The following is a 6,148-nucleotide window of genomic DNA, read 5'->3' as shown; positions in this document are numbered from 1 at the left end:
CATAATTACATTAATTAAAGCTTTACTATCAGATGTTCTGCAGACTCATCTTTTCTTGTGTCTAAACTGATGCTTTGGGCTGCACTTGATTCCTCTACCTTTGCTACCTCCTCATGGGATCAGGAAATTTGACAGCTGCTAAATCCAGTGATGATTTATGCAGCTTCATCTTCTTTGGCTCATCAGCTTCATGTGATGCAGAGGACCATGCCTCCTCCTTGAGACAGTTTCTTCATTTGGCTTTCCTGGTTTTTCTCAAACAGAACTGAACACTATTTCTCAAGGTCTTTTGCTAGTTTCCCCTAATCTCCCCAACCTTTTGTTCTTGGAGCACCTTTGTTTGTTCTATTATCTACCTGCACTCACTGTCTTGATGATCTCATAATATTTTACAGCTTTAAATACTCTCAGGACTTCTAGATTTATGTCTGCAACTTAGATTCCACACCCTTCTGCCCCAGACACGTTCCAAGTTTTATATCTAAACACATGTTCACCATTTCTGCCATTAGTCAGGTCAGTTCAGTAAGTCCAACCAAACACCTTGTCTTTTCTCTACAGCCTGTTTCTCTCAAGGTCTTCCTATCTCAGTAAAAGACAGACCCAGTCTTGCAAGAGCTTAGGCCAAAAACTTGGAGTTTCTTGGGCTCTCTCTTCCCCCGACACCCCGGGTTCATTCCAATAACTATTCAGTGCAGTTTTAGAGTGAGAATATTCCGAGTCTAAGCACTTTTCATCATCTCCACTGCTCTTGCCCTGATACCAGGCACTCCCATTGGATCACAGCATCTAGTCTGTTCCTTCCTATCTACTGTATCATCTATTTAAACATAGCGGCCGTGATAATCTTGTTAAAAAGTGAGTCAGGTCATGTTAATCGCTACTCTAGTCCCTTCCGTGGCTTCCCACGTCAGACTAAAATCCAACATTCTACTATAGATTTAATTCTCTATACTAGATCTTAATCTCCACTCTGGCCCCCACTTCACTTCTCAAGCTCCATCTCCTCCCTCACTGCAGGCGGTTCCAGGTGCACTGCCTTTCTTGCTGTATTCTGACATCCCAGGCAAACTCCCACCAAAGGGCTTGCTGTTCCCCTACTTGGGATTCCACCTCCTGTGATACCCAAGGTTCACATCCTTGCTTCCTTCAGTATTTGTCCAAATGTTACTCACTCAGCAGGGACTTCCCCATATGCCTTATTTGACATTGCATCTCCCGCCCCCAACATTCCCTACTGCTCTTCGCAGCCTTACTTTTCTCCATGTCTTAATTTTTGATTATCAGCCTCTACACTTGATTGGCCTTTGCTGTCAATTGTCTGAAGGCAGAGATGTTTGTCATTTCAAGTATTCAGTATATGCCTATTCATTGATATTAGTATACCTCGAAATGTAATAACATTTAAAAATATTAATTTCATTTATTTCTTGTCCACAAATTTTGTCAGAAAAGTTAATTTATATTCAATATATAATATGTGTATGACCTTCTTTATTTTCTCTTTCTCAAAAAAGAAAAAAAGTGGAACATGCCAAACACCATTCAATGGCTCCTTAAGCATGTTTCACTGGCTTCACCTACATTATTGTATCTTTTAAAAATTTTCATTGATGATATTTTGCCTTGAACTATTATGAAAAACCTTTCCTTCAAATTTAATATTAACTTTATCGCCACTTGACTTCATCATTCCAAACATAGTTTAGGCTTTCCACTGAAATAAATGGATGTCGTTCATTTATATGGCACAATTATTTTAAAGGCATAATAGGGGTTAAATACTCTTTTTAAGAATGTGCAAGGCACAATGTTGTGTGAGAGAAGATAAAGATCAAATCTAAGGCAGAAATCTGATGACTGAAAAATGAAAATTCCACCTTGTTTACACAGATTTTATACCATTGTTTAGAAAGATTTCATTTAAAATGAAAAAAAAATCTAAGGTAGAAATCTGATATGTGACCTATATAAAATTTTATAATCATGCAAACTAAGAATATGGAGGTACATTTTTATAACATGTAAAGTATAAAGAACTGGTTGATTATGTAATGTTACCTTCCACACAACCTTCTTTTTTACATTCCCCCCCAAAACATGAATAGAGCAACTTCAGCGTTATAAACCTAGGCGATCATTCCTTCAAAACTCAGTGTGTCGTTTAGCTCCTTTAATCTTTCAGAGAAGAAAAAGTAAAATAAGAGAGAGCAAGAGAGAAAGAGAGACAGAAAAGAGAAATAACATTTTTGTCAGGAAAAAAGGTAAATATGTTGTACTAGTTAAGGTCGTGGCATCTGGAGCAAAATGCCTGGGTTTAAATCCAGCACTAACTAGCACTTATTGGGCAAGATCCTTACAATCTCCTTACCTTAGTTTTTTAAGCTATTAAGTAGAGACAGTAATAGAACCTGCAGATAGAGTTTTTAGTAAGGTTAAACTGCATAATGCTTAAGAAATGCTCGTATAAATTTCTGCCATATAGTAAATGCTAAATAAATATTCGATAGTAAATGTATAGGGAAAGAAAATATATTTGAGTAAAGGCATATTCTGTTAGGAGAAGAAAAAATATATTGAGAGTTAAATTTGATGACTGAGAATTTAAATGCCATAAAGAACTTGTCTGGTTTGAAAATATTTAGGCCAAGAAGAAATAACCTCCTTTTTCTTTCTCTTTTAGCATTTGTCACTTTTTAATTTGCACTTCATTTAATTGCAAACACTTTTTAACTCCCTCCTGGTGCTGAAAATTCTGTGAGAATGTTCACCTTTGTATCCTCTGCCCAACAGCACTTGCATATATATGAAAATTGACTCTGGTTTTTTGGTGAAGAATTTCAGTGATGATAGAGACAGGGAAATATCACACTTTAATGTTTATCTTGATTCTTATTTCTCTTTATTGCATAATGGCAAACATTAAAATTTCAGAAAAATAAATGGAAGAAGACTCCTGTAACGTGTCTTAGACTACTCATTTTTGTGTGATTAAATTAATTTAAATTTACTTTTATTATAATTACAATTAATATAGTCGCTTTCCAATTTTCTTTGGAGGATCGTTTTTTTGGTCAAAAACTGAGATAACTTAGCCAAAGGTAAAGTATCCTAATTGTTTATTCAGTGAAAAAAATTTCAATATTTTTATATTCGAGATATTATTATTGAATAAAAGAACGGAATACATCTCCATTTCTAGACACATTACCTTTATGCTCTAGTGTCTGTGCCTTCTGATAAAAACGTGGAAAAACTCAAATCTAAACTCAAACCATATTAAGATCCTAAGTGTTGTCTCACTGATGAATTTCAATATAACTACTTAAGAATTAAAAATGTAGAGGATGCACTATCGTAGCCCATTAAAATCAGTTATTTTTTAATCTTCTCTTACAAGTTACAATAGCACTTCTTATTACATTTGTTAACATATGGCTACTATTTGTGACTCTATAGTGTTCAAGTAAACACACCAACTCCAGAGATTGCTGATGAACTTTCTTTGGTTTATGACACAACAGACTTTCACCAGGCTTATCGTTTTCAGATGCAAAGCATTAAACTAGTAAATTTGAAAAAAAAAAAATTGTGAATATGGCAAAATCGTGAGCAAATGTTTTTCTTTCCAGTTAGTTCCAACTGACCGCCCCAGGTGATCAAGCATCAGCTGACAGTCAGTGCCAACCTCCAGCCACTGGGGGGCGCCGTCTCGGCCCAGCTTCATCAACTGCTAGCCCCAGCCCACATCTCAAGAAGCAGAACCACCCAGCTGAGCCTATTCAAATACGTGAAATTTTGAAAGATAGTCAAATAGTTGTGTTAAGTTACCATATTTCAGAGCAGAGCTTAACCAAAGCAATATCCTCCCGCCTCTTTCAAGGTAGGGCTTAAACCTGGCTCTATTGAAAGTTAGCACAAACAGCTGAGCTTCTGTACTTCCAGTTGCCTTTAGGTTGCATTTTCAACTAGACTATAAGTTACTCAAGGTCCCAGTTATTGCTCCATTTTTTTTTTTTGTTTTTTCCATGTGTCCCCATAGCTGTTAACACAGTGCTAGGCACATGAGACTCTGATTACCTGCAGCTGCCAGTTGAGTCATAACAGAATGGAGGAGCAAACACGGATAAAAAGGGGGTCTTTGGATATAAGTCAATTTTTAAAGATATAAGTTTTGATTAAACCAATACCAATAACCAATTTTAAAAGAACACGTCTATGTTTTTTATGTATATGTATATGCACACACATACATATATATTTATATTATTTAATCTGGATTATCTGAACAAAGGAATTAGTGGTCACAGCGGTTTTTTGTTTGTAAACAAAGTATCAATTTTAGTAAGACGCACTGCCATCTGTTAGAAATTTACATGTGGAATTGTGAAAGAGGTAATACATAACTAACTAACTAAATAAATAAAATGGAGGGTGGGGTAGGGGAGTGATTGTCTAGAGCTACACTGTAAAAGCAGCGGTGAACATCATAATTTTCTACTTCCAGTCTCTGCCCCGTGTTCTGCATGTACTTCACCTGGGAAGTAACAGTTACACCCATTCACTGTAACTAACCCTCTTCCAGAAGTGGGTACCATGCAGGACCATTAACTAGCCTATCAATAATGAAGCACAATTCAAGTTTAGAATCCTGGACTTTGCAAACAGAATGATGATATATGTCTATTTGTGGTCAGGACTTTTTTTTTTTTTTAATTTTCTTTGTTAGTTTATTTTTTAAGGTATAAAGAAACTGATATTATTTAAAATGAGAGGAATTTTTATTTATTTAATTCCAACAGCATTTTTGAGTTCTTTTACTTTTTAATTGTTAATAACTACCTACAAGACAGAAAATCTTTTCCAAAATATTTTCCTTCAGGACCCACCATCCCAGCAAACCTCTCCCTCCTATGCTAGGTTGCTACCCAGAATTCATATTTCTATGAACTGCACTTGCTAAAAGAGGAAAAGGAGGTTAGAAAATGCAGGGTATAGAAGGGAGTGTGTGTGGTGGTGGTGAAAAATCAAATCCCTTGCTCTCCAGATTCCACATTTGCACTTGTGCAAAATTAAAATGTAACTGTTCTTTACGTAAATGACATATTCAGACATTTATTAAATGCGTTTCTATACTCTTTTGAAATGCAAGTATTTCACGGAAACAAATATTGCAGCACAAAGCTTTATTCATGCAGCCAATCAATATGTACTGTTCAGATACATTTGAAAATTATAAAGTGAGGAGCTGAAGGAATAACTCTTCACACTCCCATACATCTATGTCTTTATCAAGTCAGACAGGAGAGAGAGAAGTGGGAGGCAGAGGGAGGGGAGGAGACCGGGAGGGGTGAGAGGGATGAAAAAGAGACGCAGGAAAGGAGAGAGGGAGAAAATAGCATTCCGGACCCACCGTCTCATCCCTCCCAAGCATGTGGGCATCACATCTAGTTGTAACAAAGAGATGACCATGGCGTTTCCTTTGGGTTCTACACAGGCTGACACAGGGCGCGCTGCCTGCATGTCTGTCGCCTCCTCCAAGTCCCCCTTCCTCCCGGAGTTAGGAGCCCCGGATCCCGGGAGTCCCCCTGCTCCGTGCCAGGCACGCAGGCCCCTTGGAGACTCGGCCACAGGTTCGTGCGTGTGCGGTCAGGGGCGGTGGCGCATCCCGGTGCTGGGGAGAGGGAGGAGGCTCTCCTGCCCGAGACCGAGCCCGACCCCCACTCGGCCCGGGGACCGTGGGAGGGGTGTGCGAGGTCAGAGGGACAGGTAGGCCCGCGGCAACTAGGAGCGCGGCACGCGGGCCAGCGGGGTGGGGAAGGGGCTGGGGTGGCACCGCCGATCTCACCCGGCCCGGGTGCGTGCAGGCCCAGGTAAGCCACCCGGGCTCCACGGTGTCGCTCCGGAAGCCGCTGCCCGGGAGCCGGAGCCTCCGACCGGCCTGGCGTCGCGGTCCCCTTCCTCCTCCTGGTTCACCGCGCACCTGGCCGGGCGGCCCGGGAGGCCCTGGGCGAGACCGCCGGGCTCGCTTCACCTCGGCGCCTGCCGGCACCATGGAGGAGCCCGTGGAAACCCCGCGAGCAGCCGGCCCCCTGGACTCCCGCGTCTCGGGCCTGGCGCCTCCGGGGTGAGGCGAGTGGAGCGCCGG

The sequence above is a fragment of the Hippopotamus amphibius genome, chromosome 2 (genome assembly GCF_030028045.1).
Source record: "Hippopotamus amphibius kiboko isolate mHipAmp2 chromosome 2, mHipAmp2.hap2, whole genome shotgun sequence".
Lineage (NCBI taxonomy): Eukaryota > Metazoa > Chordata > Mammalia > Artiodactyla > Hippopotamidae > Hippopotamus > Hippopotamus amphibius.
This window is presented reverse-complemented; position numbering follows the sequence as displayed.